The sequence below is a fragment of the Aquarana catesbeiana genome, linkage group LG01 (genome assembly GCF_042186555.1).
Source record: "Aquarana catesbeiana isolate 2022-GZ linkage group LG01, ASM4218655v1, whole genome shotgun sequence".
NCBI classification, from domain to species: Eukaryota; Metazoa; Chordata; class Amphibia; order Anura; family Ranidae; genus Aquarana; species Aquarana catesbeiana.
In genome coordinates this window covers 248,871,879-248,891,525 of record NC_133324.1, presented here as the reverse complement: position 1 = coordinate 248,891,525, position 19,647 = coordinate 248,871,879, and the positions used below count along the sequence as shown (strand labels likewise).

Genomic DNA, 19,647 nt, shown 5'->3' with positions numbered 1-19,647 from the left:
CGTTCATTTGAGAAAAACGCACCACCCTACTTCTTTGAATTTTGAAAAACAAATGAACTTCCTTAGAACATTCTTTTCCTAAGAATTGTTGGCTAAAAAACAGCTTTTGAGGGAACCTGTTGAATGGATAAAATGAAGCTAGCTGATTTGACCTTAAAATGGTTGTAAAGCCTAAATATGTTTTACCTTAAAGAGAAGCTCCAGGCTTCTTCAGAAAAAAAATTAAAGCTGGGTTCACACTGAGTAAGGAAGCAGCTCACAGCAGGGGTCCGGTGCGTCTCCATTCACTGTTTCAGGTCCGATTTCAGCCCGACTTTTTGGTTGAATTTGGACCTGAAACGGACCAGAAGACGCACAAGACTCCTGTGCAATTCACGCCGGAGCCAATCTGGAGATGTGTGCACCGGCTTAATGGAGAGCCGGTCACAATCTTCTGACATGCGAATTGGATGCGGGGAAAATCTGCATCCAATTTTCACTGGTGTGAACCCAGCCTTAATATTAGGTCTCTTACCTGTCCAAGAATCCAGCGTTGTCCTCACCCGAGCTGATTTTTCAATCGGCTCTCGGGTGCTTCCGCTTCCATCTTGGCTAAGGGAAACCGGCAGTGAAGCCTTAAAGCTACACAGCCAGCTCCCTACTGCGCATCTGCGAAGCACGCTGCACTTTGTGAATGGCCCCGCTGCTGAGGAAGGAGGTGCCCGCTCCCCCTAGAAGGTTTCATATGTTGCAGTGGAGGGAGGGGGGCAGATAAGCGGAGCTTCCCCTTTTGGATGGAGCTTCGCTTTAATGCAATTCCTGCATTAAATTATAACTAAGGGCAAAACTTATTTTTTTAGTTTTAGATAGAGAGCAAGGGATTAGAGCACCTGTTAGTTTGTATTGCTGTCTATGCTCCTGTTATGGAGATTTATTCTCTTTATTTGTCTTGTTTACCATTATTCTTGAAAGTAAAAGAAAATCCCATATTTTGGGTTGTTCCCAGAAAAGTAATAGAGGGGAGACCTTCCAATTGAAATACTAGTTCTGGTCACCTGTGGGCCACGCAGGGGGTTGGCACTATCAATACGACAAAAAAATATTTAAGCCTCCTGGCACTCTTTATCAGCCCCGTGGCTCAGGCCTCATGCCTTGGTCTTTCAGACCATCTAGCACCCATCCCCAGTGCTGGAACACAAATGCTGTACCTCTTCCAGCTGTTTCTTTCCTTTACAGCTCCCAGCTGTTCCATCTCTCAGACTCTCTCTCAGACTAAGGCCTCTGGCTCGGGGCATCTCTGACCTCTGGGCGAGACCCTGTCTCTGGGATATATATATAATATAAAATTTTCTTCTTACCTAGTAAAAATACACAGGTGCGGTGTTCACTGGCTATGTGTGTTTTCAAGGCAATAATTCTACAAATAGTGAAATGAGACCTATGGCCCCTTTCACACTACAGCGACTTCACTACAATTTTGACGTGATTTTGTCGTGATTTCAGGGAGACTTGAGGTCTATGAACCTCAACTCACATCAAAGTTAGACCAAAGTAGTGCAGAGACTGCTTTGAAGTCGGCACAACTTGAAGTTGTACTAATATGAATAGTAGTCATTGGAAATCACGGGGAACGACTTGACTTACGACTTTGCAGTCCCAAATCGTAGGACAAGTCATACAAGTGTGAAAGGGGTCTATGATGGAGTTCTTCTAAACTGACATATCCATTTGTTACAATGTAGGGAAGATAGAGAAGGTGCTTGGAAACGATAATGTTTATTTTTTGTGTTTACATGCATTTACATATATATCGGTTTACAAGTGTTGAGGTCTTTCACACAGACTTTTCCCTAGCATCATACGTTTGCATACGTTCAGAATATCTAATAATGGATTCACAGTATTCAATTTTTTTCTAAATACTATTAAACCGAGTGCACCTGAATACAAGTAAATGCTCAGTGTGCATTATATCTTTTAAAATCATTTTATTATTATTATTGTACAAGATTTTTATAGCGCCACCAGTTTACCCAGCACTTTACAATGTAAAAGGGAGACAATACACTTACAATACAACAAAATACAAGAGGGTTAGGAGGGCCCTGCTCAGAAGAGTTTATGGGTCAGGCAAATGGTACAAAAGGTGTAACAATGGGAAATTGGCTGATGGAAGTGATAGGATATTTGTTGGAGGTATGATAGGCTTCCCTGAAGAGATGAGTTTTCAGGGATGCCTGAAGGCTGCCAGGGTAGGAGATAGCCGGACAGATAGAGGTAGAGATTTACAGAGGATGGGAAAGGCCCTAGAGAAGTCCTAGAGACAAGCATGGGAGGAGAAGACCAGGGAGCTTGAGAGCAGAAGGTCTTGAGAGGAACAGAGAGGACAGTTTGGGTGATATTTGGAGTTTGGTGATGTAGCTTGGGGCATAATTGTGAGTGGCCTTGTATGTTGTAGTTAATATTTTTAATTTAATTAGCTGGGGGATGGGAAGCCAGTGTAGGGATTAGCGGAGAGGAGTGGCAGACACTGAGTGGTTGGTAAGGTAAAGGAGTCTGGCAGCAGCATTCATGATGGACTGAAGAGGGGATAGCCTATGGAGAGGTAGACCTATGAGGAGGGAGTTGCAATAAGAAGGGAGTGAATGAGTAGCTTGGTGGTTTCATTGATTAAAATGGGGTGAGTTTTAGAGATGTTACGGAGGTGAAGTATACAAGCTTTTAAAATTGATTTGAATTTGGGGGTGGAAGGACAGGTCAGAGTCTAGGATTAGACCTAATACCCTGACATGAGGGGAGGGATTGATGGTTGCATTATTGACCTTGATGCAAAAGTCATGCAGGGGGGAATATTATCAGCTTGGTTTTAGAGAGATTTAGCTTAAGGAAGTGGTGCGACATCCATGCTGATATGTCAGTTAGTAGCACGAGAGGAGACTGAAGAAGTGAGGTGAGGAGTAGAGAGATAAATTTGGGTGTTATCAGCGTAGAGATGGTATTGGAAGCCATGGGGGGTTATTAAGTGACCAAGGGGGAGGTGTAGATAGAGAAGCGAAGGGATCCAAGAATAGAGCTTTGGGGTACCTCTACAGAAAGAAGAAATGGAAAGGAGGAGACAGATTTGTAGGCAACACCGAAGATGCGCTGTGATGGGTAGGAGAAAACCAGGATAGAGCAAAATCTTGGAGGCCAAGGGAACGGAGTTTGAGAAGGAGCGGCTGGTCAGCAGTATCAAAGGCCGCAGAGAGGTCAAGTAGTAAGAGTATTGAGTAGTGGCCATTGGTTTTAGCAGTTAGTAAATCGTTAGTGAGTTTTAGTAAGGTAATTTCTGTGGAGTGCTGCGAGCGAAAGCCAGACTGTGATGCCGCGTACACATGGTCGGACTTTCCGGCAGGAAAAGTCAGACGGAATCTTTTCATCAGACATTCCGATCGTGTGTGGGCCTCATCTGACTTTTTTTTTTTTTCGAAAATTCTGACGGACCTAGAAATAGAACATGTTTTAAATCTTTCCAACGGAAACAGTTCCTATCGGGAAAACCGCTCGTCTGTATGCTGTTCCGACGGACGCAAAAAACGATGCATGCTCTGAAGCAAGTACGAGAAGGCAGTTATTGGCTACTCACTATTGAACTTCCTTTTTCTAGTCCCGTCGTACACGTTGTACGTCACCGCGTTCTAGACTGTCGGACTTTGGTGTGATCGTGTGTAGGCAAGACAGTTTCAGCGGAACTCCGTCATTCGTGTCGTGTGTACGTGGCATAAGGAGTCAACTACTGTAGGTTATTTTTAATGAGGTAGGAATTAAGGCGGTTGTAGACTAATGCCCCGTACACACGAGTGGAAATTCCACCAGCAAAAGTCCGATTAGAGCTTTTGGTCTGAAAATGCGACTGTGTGTATGCTCCATCGGACTTTTGCTGGCGGAATTCCAGCCAGCAAAAGATTGGGAGCATGTTCTCATTTTTGGCCAGAAAAAGTTCCGATCTGAAATTCCGATTGTCTGTACCAATTCCGACGCGCAAAATTCCTACGTATGCTTGGAAACAAATCGACGCATACCCAGAAGCACTGAACTTCATTTTCTCGGCTTGTCGTAGTGTTGTACGTCACCGCATTCTTGACGGTCGAAAGTTCAGTAAACTTGTGTGACCGTGTGTATGCAAGCCAAGCTTGAGCGGAATTCCGTCGGAAAAACCATCCAAGATTTTTCCGATGGGAATTCTGCTCGTGTGTACGCCGCATTATGCCACGTACACAGGGTCGGACTTTGTTCGGACATTCCGACAACAAAATCCTAGGATTTTTTCCGACGGATGTTGGCTCAAACTTGTCTTGCATACACACGGTCACACAAAGTTGTCGGAAAATCCAATCGTTCTAAACGCGGTGACGTAAAACACGTACGTCGGGACTATAAACAGGGCAGTGGCCAATAGCTTTCATCTCTTTATTTATTCTGAGCATGCGTGGCACTTTGTCCGTCGGATTTGTGTACACACGATCGGAATTTCCGACAACGGATTTTGTTGTCGGAAAATTTTATATCCTGCTCTCAAACTTTGTGTGTCGGAAAATCCGATGGAAAATGTGTGATGGAGCCTACACTCGGTCGGAATTTCCGACAACAAGGTCCTATCACACATTTTCCGTCGGAAAATCCGACCGTGTGTACGGGGCATTAGCGTTCTAGAAGTTTTAGAGGTGAGTGGGAGCAAACAGATGGGTCTTAAAATATTCAGGTTGGTGGGGTACAGTGAGGGCATTTTAAGTATGGGACTGATATGTGCATGCTTTAGAGGGAAGAGGAAGGTGCCAGTAGAGAGGGAGAGATTAAAGATGTGAGTGAGAGAGCATAGGCTAGAATAGGAGGGTGACTGTAGTAGCTGCGAGGGAACAGGATCAAGGAGACAATTGGTTAGGTGGGCATCTGAGAAAAGCTTTGTAACCTCTGTTTCAAAAAGTGGGGAGTGGGGAAGATGTATGCACAGTGGCGCTGTCCTCACGTATTGCATCAATCTTGTCTTTGAAGTGATTGGCAATCTCTTGGGCAGTGAGAGAGTTAATGGGTAGAGGAGGTGGGGCAAAGCAGAGTTGAAGTTAGAGAAGAGCTGATGGGGACTGGATGACAAGGTATTAAAAAAAGAGACAAGGTAGGTTTGTTTGGCAGCATGGGGGCTGGAATTGCATGTAATTGTACATGCATTTATATGCTTTCAGAAACTTCCTCTGTTTGTAAATGTATATATTCGTGTGTGTGTGTGTGTGTGTAAAATTGTGGGAGAAGCTCTGCGCTTAGAATCAAAGGGTTGCAGCCTCCCCTAATAGACTCCCGTAAGGGGCTAGGATCAATAGGTAAACTAAATGGGGTAAACGGCGCTACCCTAGGCTGGAGAGGGCTATCTCAACCCCTCAGTGTTATAACAATTGTGCACCACCTAGAGGCTAGTGTGCTCCTATGGTGATAATCATAAGTGTTTAAATCACATATACCAACATATGATGTGACATGTAATAGCTAATTAGAAGTGCAAACCCCAAACCAAAAAACCTCTGCTTTTACATTAAATAATCAATTAATATCCTACATATATAACTATATTCCATCTGTGAAAAAAAGCACCATAAACAACCTCAAAAGCAATGTGTGTGTAACTATAAATAAAAGAATGAAAGCACTGAGTTATCAAAACACAATGCTAATACTCAAAAATAAGTAACAATATGACTAATAGTTCGTTGAAAAATGTATATGTGTATTAACATGAATAGTCGAAAAAAAAAAAGTGATGTGTATTCTTGCTGTAACAAATGCCAGGAATTCCAAAGCAACCAAGTGCTCAGCAGGAGAAAAGGAGGTATTACTACCTATTTTACCTATGGTCAGAATTTATAGGCCAAGAAACAATGGAAAAAGCATATGTTGAATCATATGCATTCAACATATGCTTTTTAAAATAATAATCTTCAACTATTATGTCTATATTTTATACTTTTTCAATAAATGTTATGTTTTATATTGTCCCCCTTTTTTTTCCATTGTTTCTTGGTCTATAAAGTCCGACCATAGGTAGTACTTTTAGTAATACCTCCTTTTCTCCTCCCCAATATTACGGATGTGGCAATTGAGTGCTCTTTCTATTCAAGTGCTCAGCAGATCAGGTGACTCTTGTGCTCCCCCTTAAGGGTCCTCACTCACCAGCTCCTATTACCCCTACAGGGGTGATTGGCGTGTATGAATAACCGGGTGTGATGTCCCTTGATGGCTTCTCCGAGCAATTCACCAAACCAAGATATCCAAGCGATCTCCTATTCAGCAATTCCCAATGGCAGTTCCAGAGAACACTTCAGTAAGATCCCAGGGATAAATCCTCATAAGGAAGAGATTGGACTTCCATAGTGTAGTATAAAGGTTATTTATTTAAAAATCAAAGTAAAAAACAAGCTTCCCATCGAGTGGGTACAAAACCTTAAGAAGCAGCTACAGTCTATAGCAAATACAACTCCGCCTCTGCACTCATGTTACTTCTGGTACTACAGCAGGGAGCCTGAAACGCACGCTGCACGCCGGCCCCTGAATACATTGTATTTACCATAGACTGTAGCCGCAGTTGTGCATGGAAACCAATCAGTATCTAGCTTTCATTTTCGAAACATAACTGAACAACCTCTGATAGGTTACTATGCACAGCTGCTCCAGCTTCTCTGTGCTCCAGTTTTGATGAATGGCCCCCAAAGGTTTCTGTAGTCAGATCAGTGGAAGATGAATTCTGATTGGTTGCTATTAGTGTTGGAAGTTTGTATATTGCTCTTTGCTTTCTTGAATTTACAAACCTGTGTGGATAGTCTGTTTTTATACTCAGAAATTAGAAGACTTGGCAGAAGTCCAAAGACAGGGCATATGAGGACTCTAATACCACAAATGTTTCTAAACTACTCAAACCTGTTTGGAGGAACAACTTGGTAAACCTCTGCCTTACTTGTGAAATAACTGAGGCATGTGCAAATGTTATGATCTTTGTAATAATGGTAGAAAATGTCTAAGTTACTGCTGTATGTTATAAAGATAAGAAATACGGTATGTGGTTTACATGTCAGGCAAACGGTCTAGTTTCATAGTTAGTCAGGTTGAAAAAAGACACAAGTCCATCCAGTTCAACCATAAAAAAAATAAAATAAAATAAAAAATATCGTACAATCCAATATACCCAATTCTATACCTACAGTTGATCCAGAGGAAGACAAAAAACCCCAGCAGAGCATGCTCCAATTTGCTACAACAGGGGAAAAAATTCCTTCCTGATCCCCCAAGAGGCAATCAGATTTTCCCAGGATCGACTTTACCTATAAATGTCAGTACCCAGTTATATTATGTACAGTTAGGAAAGTATCCAGGCCTTTCTTAAAGCAATCTACTGAGCTGGCCAGAACCACCTTTGGCGGGAGTGTATTCCACATTGTCAGCTCTTACTGTGAAGAAACCTTTCAGTATTTGGAGATGAAATCTCTTTTCCTCTAGACGTAAAGAGTGCCCCCATGTCCTCTGTGTTGACCGTAAAGAGAATAACTCAACACCAAGTTCACTATATGGACCCCTTATATATTTGAACATGTTGATCATATCCCCACTTATTCTCCTCTTCTCAAGAGTGAATAAAATTCAGTTCCTTTAATCTTTCCTCATAGCTGAGCTCCTCTATGCCTCTTATCAGTTTGGTTGCCCTTCTCTGCACTTTCTCCAGTTCCCAGATATCCTTTGAGAACTGGTGCCCAAAACTGATCTGCATATTCCAGATAAGGTCTTACTAATGATTTGTACAGGGGGCAAAATGATCTCTCTCTCTTCTAGAGTCCATACCTCTCTTAATACAAGAAAGGACTTTGCTCTCTTTGGAAACTGCAGCTTGGCATTGCATGCTATTATTGAGCTTATGATCTACTAAAACCCCCAGATCCTTCTCCACTACAGATTCCCCTAGTTGTACTCCACCTAGCATGTATGATTCATGCATATTCTTAGCCTCCAAGTGCATAACTTTACATTTCTCAACATTAAACCTCTTCTGCCACATAGTCGCCCAATTAGACAGTGCATTGAGGTTGGCTTGTAAATTAGAGACATCCTGTAAGGATGTTATTGCACTGCATAGCTTAGTGTCATCTGCAAAGACAGAAATTTTACTTTTGATCCCAGACCCAATATCATTTATAGAGATATTAAAAAGTAAGGGTCCCAGCACTGAACCTTGCGTTACACCACTGATACACCTTACACCATTCAGAGTAAGAATCATTAACCACCACTCTTTTTTAGCCAGTTTTCTATCCATTTACAAACTGACATTTCCAAGCCTGTAGACTTTACCTTACACATGAGCCACGTGTGGGGAACTGTATCAAACGCTTTTACAAAATCCAAGTATACCACGTCCACCACCACCCCTCTGTCCAAGGTTTTACTTACCTCTTCATAAAAAGAAATCAGGTTTGTCTGACAACTTCTGTTTTTCATGAATCCATGCTGTCTGTTGCTTAAGGCCTCATGCACACGAGACGCTGGTGCAAACTCTGCTGAACACGTTTTTAAAAGCTGAAACCGGTGTTTAGAAACGCCCGTTTTACCAGGTTTGCATGCCGTGTTTACCCGCGTTTGCGTCTAGAAGCGTCTGCAGAGCAGAGAATGACATTTTGCGACCCAACTTGGGGCCCCGTATCTCGGGGCCACTTAGTGCTAGGAACCCCAAATTTGGTGTGCTAGTGGAACTAGCACTACAAAATATCCAAATCTGGGGTTCCTAGCACTAAGTGGCCCCGAGATATGGGGCCCCAAAGTCAGGTTGCAAAATGTCAAGCACTTCTGCAGCAGAGAATTACATTTTGTGGCCCCACTTTGGGGCCCCATATCTTGGGGCCACTTGGTGCTAGGAACCCCAAATTTGGATATGTTGTAGTGCTAGTTCCACTGTGTTTGCATACCAAATTCTTAGCACCAAGTGGCCCCGAGATATGGGGCCCCAAAGTCAGGTTGTAAAAAACACTTATAAACGCAAACGCGGCTAAACGCGGTACCGGCGTTTGGCGTCTGAAACGTGGAAAACATTTGCGTCTGAACCCATTTTTTTGCTTCTGGAAAAATGAGGTTAAACGCAACTGCCTAAAAACGCCTAAAAACGAGACTGTGTACATGGACACATAGGATAACATTGAGTGGGTTCAGGGGCAGTTGAAAAAAAGTGCCCAACTGCCTCTGAACACGAGTTTAACAGCGTCTTGTGTGCATGAGGCCTAAAATGTTTTTTTCCAGCAAGAACTCGTCTATGTGGTCTTTTATTAAACGCTCCAGTATCTTCCCGACTATAGAAGTTAAACTAACAGGTCTATAGTTAAGACTTTGATCCCTTTTTAAATATAGACACCACGTTCGCCGTGCGCCAATCCAGTGGTACTATTCCCATCATTTAATGAGTCCCTAAAAGTTAGATACAATGGCTTTAAAATTACAGAGCTCAATTCTTTTAGGATCCATGGGTGGATGCTATCAGGTCCAGGTACTTTATCCACCTTTATTCTGTCTAAATATTTCTGGACCATATCACTTTTGAGCCATTGTGGATCATTCAGGGCTGTGTCAATACCACCCCCATTATGGACATGAGCTCCCCCATGCTCCTTTGTATACACAGAGCTGAAGAAAGTATTTAATACATTTGCCTTCTCTTTGTCCCCAGTCACCCACTCTAGATTATTTTGTAAAGGGCCTACATGGCAGACCTGACCTTTTTACTATTAATATATTTGAAGATTTTTGGGGGGGTTTGTCCTATCTTTTGCAATCTGTTGTTCGTTTTGAATTTTTGCATCCTTGATTTCCTTTTTACATAATCTGCTAAATTCTTTGTAACATTTAAACGACACTAGTGTCCCTTTATTTTTATATTTTTTAAAAGCTCTTTTCTTATTGTTTATAGCTTTAATCGTGAGCCACATAGGTTTTATTTTTAGACTTTTAAACTTTTAAATTCCCCCGTCAAAGCCCTTGCAGCCCTTTCCATCTGTGCAAGGAGCTGAGCCTCCACCTCCTCGTCTAGTGGGATCTACTTCTGTTATGTCCGATATTCATAATCCAATCCATCAGTTTTTTCAAAAGCACTATTTTCTCCCAACAGCTTTTGTAATAATGTTTCAGTGCAAAACAAAACTGACAAAAAGTATTCTAATATTCACAGCTTGGTAAAGCCCATTGAGTCAATTTTTGCCAAGACATAAGTGTTGTCGCCTTGTTATATGAGCTTCACCTGTGACTAATAATGGATCAATTATGTCTCAGGTGTGTATAAAAAGAACACCAGTACATTAGACCTTCTCAACTGCAACTAGACCTCTGCAAACATGCCTAAGATTCACCCGGAGACTAAAGTGTTGATTATCAAGAGGCTGAAGACCAGATCCACTGCTGATGTGGCAGACACCTTCAATGTGTCTCAGCTTCAAGTTCAGAGGATAAAAAAAGATTTGAAGAGACTGGAGACGTTTTGGACAAGGCCAGGTCAGGCCGACCCCGCAAGACAACTGCTTGAGAGGACCGTTTGTTGGCTCGAAAATCCAAGGCCAGCCCATTTTCCACTGCAGCAGAGCTCCATGAGACTTGGTCACCTGAAGTCCCTGAACCAGAACAGTTTGTCGGATTCTGTCTGGAAATGGCCTCCATGGTCGAATCAGTGCTCATAAGCCAGCACTAAACAAAAGACAATTGAAAAACCGCGTGGCATTTGCCAAGGCCCACAGCCTGCTAAAAGGATGGACTCTGGAAAAGAGGCAGAACGTGGATTTTTCAGATGAATCTTCTGTTGAATTACACCACAGTCGCCGCAAATATTGCAGGAGACCTACTGGAACCCGCATGGAGCCGAGATTTACCCAGAAAACAGTGAAGTTTGCTGGAGGCAAAATCATGGTCTGGGGTTACATCCAGTATGGGGGTGTGCGAGGGATCTGCAGGGTGGAAGGCAACATCAATAGTTTAAAATACCAAGAAATCTTAGCTACCTCTTATATTCCCAACCATAAAAAAGGCCAAATTTTGCAGCAGTATGGTGCTCCATCGCATACTTCCATCTCCACATCAAAGTTCCTTAAGGCAAAGAAGATCAAGATGCTCCAGGATTGGCCAGCCCAGTCACCAGACATGAACATCATTGAGCATATGTGGTGTAGGATGAAAGATGAAGCATGGAAGACGAAACCAAAGAATATTGATGAACTCTGGGAGGCATGCAAGACTGTTTTCTTTGCTATTCCTGATGACTTCATTAATAAATTGTATGAATCCTTGCCAAACTGCATGGATGCTGTCCTTCAAGCTCATGGAAGTCATACAAGATATTAAATTTGGATCTCACAGCACCACTACTTAATTTTCTGACATATTTTTGGATTTTCAGTAAAGTTGCTCAATTTCTGTATAGGCGACAAAAAACTTTTGTCTTGCCAAAATTTGACCTGTCTGTCTTGATTAAATGATAAATCTTTTTCAGTGAAACTAATTTATTTCAGTGCATTAAACATCATTTGGGAGGGGTTTAGCTTTTCATATGAGCTATTTCTAACACAAATGGATTAATTAAAAGTCAGGTTAATAGCAGGAGTTTCTACAAAATAGCGAAGCGACAAGACTTTTGTCAGGGACTGTACATAATTATGCTACCAAAATGAGTGTGTGCTGTAAATTGCCTCCAGCATTGTTCCTGTTTCTTCTTGCTGGACACTGCCATTTTGCTGTAGCTCAGAGCCTCTGAACAGCAGTAAATGTGTTCAGCAGATCGGCCTCTACAAATTTGGCACAGTGCCTAAAAATAGGGAGCAACTGAACATGAGCAGGGTGGGACAGTGTATGACTGAATTTTAAACAGTATAGGCACTTATTTTTAATGATTTACATTGCAAAACGGGCCAGCCTGAAATGATCTAGGGGTTGTAAACCTTCAAGGTTTTTCACCTCAATGGATTCTATCCATTGAGGTGTAAAAACCTCCTTTAATGCTTCAGCCCCCCAAGCCCCCATTTTACTTACCTGTACCCGCTCTATCTCGTCCCGGGGGACAAGAACAGCAGCAAAAGCCGGTGTCTCGGGTCCTAATTGGATGGATTGATAGCAGTGCAGCTATTGGCTCCCGCTGCTGTCAATCAAATCCAATGACTCAGGCGGGGCCGAGTCATACAGTCGGCTTCTATGGACACCAAATGTATGACTCAGGAGCGTGCCCGCAAGGTAACCCCCCGGGAGAGAGCTTCTCTCAGGGGGTTATCTAATGTGGGGAGGAGCCACGAGAGCCGCCGAGGGACCCCAGAAGAGGGTGTTCGGGGCTACTCTTTGCAAAACGAGCTGTACAATGGAGGTAAGTATGACATGTTTGTTATTAAAAAACAAAAAGCTTTAGTGTCACTTTAATTTTCTGAGTAAAGTTTCACTTTAAAGCGGGGGTCCACCTATCTATCGTTTTTTTTTTTTTTGGAGTTCATTCACAAACTTTTCTTCTCATGATTATCTACTCACATGTTCTGTGTAATAAGTCCGCCTGTGTCCGATTTCGTTGTAAAGAATAACTTATAAAATTCAATGAAGGCAGTTTCCATCTTCATTGTGGGCATTTGAAGCCCACAAGCATGTATTTCCTGGATGCGGTGAATGCTGTGCTCCCAGCATTCACCGAGATGTTGTGATGACGCTGTTGCACAATGCATGCTGGGAAGCCTGAGACTAGCTCCCAGGGGACTGTGGGAGGTCTGGGAGAGGCTAGAAACACGCCTACTCCCATGGGAGGAAAACCAGGAAGTGCTAAGAAGATTAGAAAAAAAAAAAAAGGTAATTACGGCAATTTAAATTTTTTTACACAGCATGTCAGCATCTAGGCAAGGAAGAGAATGCATAGAGATAATGTTCAATATTTGGGTGGAACCCCGCTTTAAGCAGACTTAATTGTTAATGATATACAGATATTTGAAGCATCCAAATCTGCCCATACACACTTCAAATTTTTTTGTTCAGCCCACGAGAATTCTATCAAATCTCTCCGCCATGCTAAGCATGTCAACTGTTGACCAGTGCCAATGTAGGGGTGCTGCTAACAGGGTCCATGTCAGCTTGGATTTTTAGATTCAAGCAGCGTATGACCAGCTTTAGCCTTCGTCTTCTTTTTCTAACCACTTCCCATTACTGGTAACATATGCAAAGAATAGTAACTGAATGGACAGATGTGTCTTTGATGTAAAGTGCTGTCATTGACAGCTGGACTTTACTTCCTCAGTGCTGTAGAATAGGCAATATTGCGGCGTCCAGTGGAAGATTTACTGGTCTTAGTGGACACAACAAGGTTGGGTTCTCACTTATGTGAATTGGATGTGGGTTTCTCCGCGTCCAATTTGCATGACAGGAGATTGTGACCGGCTCTCAATGGATCCGGTTCACACATCTCCAAGGCGGCCGCGGAGTAGATTGCACAAAGATCCTGTGCATCTTTGGCTCAGTTTCAGGTCCGAATTCAGACAAAAATTCCGACTTGATTTGTCCCTGAGACAGAGAACAGGGATGCACTGGACCCATGCCGCATCCGTATTAAGTGTGAACCCAGCCTTAAGCAAGGTTTTGGCTCACTGATTATTTATTGTGAGTTGTTTAAAAGAGGAGTAGTTTGTATGAGGCCTCTGTTTTTCTGAACAATGACAGCTAAAGACAACTTTCACCTTGAAGTATTTTCAGGTGAATGTTAAAAGGAGTTGTAAAGTCTCAAGGTTTTTCACCCTAATGCATTCTATGCATTAAGGTGAAATATATATAGAAATGCAGCGCTAAACACAAAAATGGATATTAGCTACCACAATACATATATGTGACAACCAAACCTTCAACGTGATGGTATAGAAACCATATGTGAGAAAAGGAAGGAGGAATGAACCTCATAGGAAAAAATATAGTTCATAATCACATAAATGTCCATCAGTTTAAACAACATGTGCTCTCCGGTGTCAAAAAAGGAAAAATAAGTATCATAGGTGCAATGTAAATCGCAAAGGTGATCTTCCTGTACTAGGTATCCACAGGTGAGAGTAGAAGGAGCAAATACGTTTACCGGAGAAGGTGGACACGTTTGCCGTATGGCTAGGTGTCATTCAGGCTTGTGAATCAACCGATCAACCTGTCAGGTTGTATGCCCCAGTAGAAGGACCCCTTGTCCGAAACATGTCGGGTTGCCATTAGCTATTTGTCCTCTGGTACCACGCTCTTTTTTTTTTCCTATTGTGATCACTTTTAACCACCGCTGCTGCTGTTCGGATTTGTACCTTTTTTGGTTTATAATAAACCTGTTCTTATGGATTCAAGCACTATGTGGAGTCTTCTCCTCCTTTTGCATGTCCCCACACTGGCTGAGTGAAAGCCACACCTTCTGGCCATCCATTCGCCGGGAAGGTGACTACATCTACACCCTGAACATCAGAAATCCCCAAGTTGCCTATGGTCGTTGGAAAGGAACCAGTTGAATCTGCCGCACATGCTTCTTCGCAAGCACCTATCTGGATCGGTTGATTCACAAGCCTGAATGACACCTAGCCATACGGCAAACGTGTCCACCTTCTCCGGTAAGCGTATTTGCTCCTTCTACTCTCACCTGTGGATACCTAGTACAGAAAGATCACCTTTGCGATTTACATTGCACCTATGATACTTATTTTTCCTTTTTTGACACCGGAAAGCACATGTTGTTTAAACTGATGGACATTTATGTGATTATGAACTATATTTTTTCCTATGAGGTTCATTCCTCCTTCCTTTTCTCACATATGGTTTCTATACCATCACGTTGAAGGTTTGGTTGTCACATATATGTATTGTGGTAGCTAATATCCATTTTTGCGTTTAGCGCTGCATTTCTATATACATTTAAGCTTTTTTCACATTGTTACTACACTGTTGATGCTGGCTGCTATTCCTATTTTTTATTTATTGTTGTTTTTTTATATAGTAGCGCAATAATATTTTGTTTATTTTTTGATATGCATTAAGGTGAAAAACCTTTTGTGGTGCAGCTGCTCCCCCAGAGACCCCCTTTTACTTACCTGAACCCAATCTTTCCAGCGATGCAAACGAGCACAGCAGCTCCAGCTGCTGTCTCGGGTCCTCATTGGATAGATTGATAGCAGCAGGAGCCATTGCTTCCTCTGCAGTCAATCAAATCCAGTGACACGGGGGCGGGGCCGAGTCCTGCTGTCTGTGTCAATGGATGCAGCAGCAGGATTTGGGAGCGCGCCCACACAAGTGCCTCCATGGAATGTGGCTCTCCGTGGGGGCACTCGATGCGGAGCAGGAGCGCCACCGGGGGACCCCAGAAGAGGAGGATCGGGCCGCTCTGTGCAAAACCCTTGTACAGAGCAGGTAAGTATAACATGTTTGTTATTAACAAAAAACAAAACAAAAAAAACGAACCTTTAAAATCATTTTAAGACAGATGAGCATGTGTCTTCTACGTTGGTTGATAATCCTCAATGTACAGGTCCCAGAAGCTGGTACAATGGCACGTTTGAGGTGGCATAATTTAAGTACCTAAACTTTGCGACAGGTTATTGCCATCCAGGGTATAGCCTGTGTGAGATTGTCATCAGGTAGCATTGTCTATGTTGAACAGGCCAAATTTTGCAGGCACCATGCCTGTTAAAGTGTGTAATTGCCCCAACTAAAGGAAGGGGCACCCTTCTGTTTGGTGGGAGCTGACATTTAGGTTGAGGGTCCTTCTGTCATGGTACGATCAGGGGAGGACATGGTTCTAATTGAAAATGTTCAATAATGTAAATGGGGAATTTGCTGTAAAATCTGAATGTTCAGAAGATGCAATCAAAAATAAATTGATGCCTTTAATGAAGACAATATGCGTTTGTTCAAACTGTACCAAAAAAGCCTGAAAAAACAATTTATACGGCAATACACTGATAATGTTTCCTTGTATGTCTGTTAAGGCCATCGTATTGAATTGCGCAGTCATATCTCTAGGATCGGTTGCTGCAATTGCATCATTTTGAGATGTTTGTTTTATCCAGTATCCTAACAACAAAGTTTTCTTTTTTGATCGCTGATAAATTTTAGCAGCTCTTCTAGATCAGGCAGCTCCACTCTTTTACAGAATTTCCTGTCTAGTGAAAGATTTGCGCATTGTATGAAGCATATAACAAAATTCATGGGAGAACAAAGCACGCGTTCAATTACATAGTTAGGTTACATTTTCTCCAAAGACGGGCTTTAAAATAAAAGTTGAGTCAAAATCTAACTAAGGCTAAATGTATAAAAAGCAGAATTAAACTAATTAATTGGCCTCTACTGGCCTTTCAGCGGTAATGTTCACTGAGCCGTGCATGCGCAGCTCATATTACATTTATAGCACTGCTCTGTGCCGTGATGAAGTGACTTCCTTGGGCATGCACAGGAGCGATGTTATCACAGCCCAGCCATTTAAGCGGGCAAACAGAGCAAACCCAGAAGGAAGACTGGGAGCAGATGGAAACGCCCGAGTGCTGACAGTGTTAGTATGTTGTGCATACTAGTACATTATGACACAAACCTCCTGAGGGCCTTTAAAAAAAAAAAAATAGAGCGTAGTTTAATTCAGCTTGAACCATGCATATTTTTAGCCCCCAAGTGCATAACTTGGCATTTATCAACATTAAACCTGGTTTGACAATTGACATGTATTTGCCCAGTCAAACAGGCATTGAGGTCAGCTTGTAAGTCTGAGCTATACAGTATTTTAGTATTCCTCTACATAACTTTGTGCCATTTGTAAATACAGAACTTTTAATCTGTTATGCTATATCAGATCTGGACAATTCCTGGTCACCATGGCAACTGAAAAAACCCTCCTGGCGTCCAGTTCATTGAGAGCTATTGCCAGTGGGGAGACCGATGCTGGTATGCAAGGACTAATGTTGGGCAAAGCCGGCACAGCCATTAATATGAAAGTATTGACAGCTGGCTTTGTGCAGGACAGACTGAGATACGTTCACTTTACTGCCATATCGGCAGGACTATCGGCTCAGTCTGTCTTAAACACCAGCTGTCAATGCAGTCACATTAGCTGCTATGTTCACATGCAGGTGCCAGGTTTACCAACAATAGCCCCAGCATTTCAGTGCCACCTCCCTACTGGCCTCCACCTTCTCAAGCCAACATTTGTCTGCTCCATGACTTGTCTGTGTTATCGGAGACAGGTGCAACTACAAGGCAAACAAACTGTGGGAATATTGGACACCTTCTGTTTATGTGCAGCAATGCTTCCTAAACTTGCAAGGAATTTCCACCATCCTTCACCAACTCCTGCAGACACTCATTGGTGTACTGCTCTTCAGGCTTTCTGAAGACCACTTCTAAAAAAAAGACTTCTCTGGACTGTAGATGAGTCTACCAGAGTCCCACTGGTTTCTGCCAGGTCTGAGATGATGATGCTGGACATCTTCTGATTTCTAAGGGTTGACACTATGATGTTTCTGTCATCTGCTGCAATAAGTTTCCTTGGCTGACCACTGTGTTTTTGGCTTCATTGTTGCCCATTTCTTTGTGTTTCTACAAAAGACCTGATAATTGCCTGTCTTCCTTGAAATTTCTGCCTGTGAGAGAGATCTTGTTGATGTACTTAAGGATCCGTTCACACTTGTGTGACTATAAATTCATATGATTTCCATTGCAACTTTGATGCGACTTTGGATGGGTGCGACTTTGCCCGTTGACTTTGGATTTGACTGTTGCACAACTGTCACATTGATGACATTAAGGTGTGACTTTTGAGAGATTACATTGCAGTCTATGGCACTCAAGTCGCGTGAAAGCAGTGCAGGAACCTTTTTAAAACTTCAAATTTAAGTTGAATGTTTTTGAACGGCTTCCATTGAAATACATAGGCTGCAACTTGTCATGTGACCTTGTGTACAAAGTCACATGACAGGTTGAAAAAGTGTGAATGGAGCCCGAGTCGTTTTGCTATGCTGAGTCTTGCCCATATGTTCATACATGTATATACTATATATTGCCAAAAGTATTGGGGCGCCTGCCTTTACACGCACATGAACTATAATGGCATCTTAGTCTTAGTTCGTAGGGTTCAATATTGAGTTGGTCCACCCTTTGCAGCTATAAGGGCTCATGCACACTGCAGCTCAAAAAAAAAAAAAAGCTGCTTTGTACAGGCGTTCAAGCTTTTATATGCAGAAATAAAAGCTCAAAGAAGCTTGTTCTTTCTTTGTGCTCTTACGCTTTTTTGTTTGTTTTTTTTAGCTCTTTTGAGCTTTTTTGAACATAAGCATTTTTTTCACAAACCCCCTAGATAGTATTTTCTTAAAGCGGGGGTCCACCTATCTATCGTTTTTTTTTTTTTTGAGTTCATTCACAAACTTTTCTTCTCAGCATTACATACTCACATATTGTGTGTAATATGTCCGCCTGTGTCAGATTTCGTCGGAAAGAATAACTATTATTCACTGCAGGCGGTTTCCATCTTCATTGTGGGCATTTGAAGCCCACAAGCATTTATTTCCTGGATGTGGTGAATGCTGTGCTCCCAGCATTCACCGCTCGTTCCCGCACATGCTCAGTGGCATCCTGGGAAGCCTGAGACTAGCTCCCAGGAGTCTGGGAGAGTCTAGAAACACGCCTACTCCCACGGGAGGAGAACCAGGAAGTGCAAAGAAGAATAGAAAAATAAAAGGTAATTACGGCGATTTAAATTTTTTTAAACAGCATGTCAGCATCTAGGCAAGGAAGAGAATACATACAGATATTGTTCAAAATTTGGGTGGAACCCCGCTTTAACCACTGTATAAACAAAACAAAAAGCTGAAACAAACATTTCCGCACGTTTTCACATGTTTTTGAGCTCTTTGGGGCAATAGCTCATTTTTTTTGCCTGTAGGAGCATATGCCTGAAAAGGCCCTAGTGTGCATGGATATATTGGTTAACATGGAGGGGAGTTTCCAGGCAGAAAAAATAAGAGCTCAGATCAGCTCAAAAGCCTGTAGGAGCCGCTTCTTTAAGCTTCTTTAACCACTTCAGCCCCAGAAGGATTTACCCCTTTAACGACATTGTAGCCAAACAAAATTGGCGTCTTTTTTTCCCACACAGAGCTTTCTTTTGATAGTATTTGATCACCTCTGCGGTTTTTATTTTTTGCACTATAAACAAAAAAAAAGAGTGACAATTTTGAAAAAAAAAAATTATATTTTTTACTTTCTGCTATAATACATATCCAAAAAAAAAATATATATAAAAAAATAATTTTATTCATCAGTTTAGGCCAATATATATTCTGCTACATATTTTTGGTAAAAAAAATCCGCAATAAGCTAATATTGATTGGTTTGCGCAAAAGTTATAGCATTTACAAAATAGGGGAAAGATTTAGGGGCTTTTTATTGTTTTTACTAGAAATGGCGACGATCTGCAATTTTTAGCGAGACTGCGACATTGTGGTGGACAAATCTGACACGAAGTGACACTTTTTGGTGACCAGTGACACCAATACAGTGATCAGTGCTATAAAAATGCACTGATCACTGTATAAATGGCACTGACAGGGAAGGGGTTAACACTAGGGGTGATCAAAGGGTTAAATGTTCCCAACTTGTTTACATCGCCAG

The 19,647-nt window shown here is 42.1% G+C and overlaps 1 protein-coding gene across 17 annotated transcripts in view; it reads left to right on the top strand.

Moving 5' to 3' along the window:
* The window catches only part of NCOR2 (nuclear receptor corepressor 2), a 712,221-nt gene that overhangs the window by 50,015 nt on the left and 642,559 nt on the right, over window positions 1-19,647 (top strand). The window lies entirely within an intron of this gene.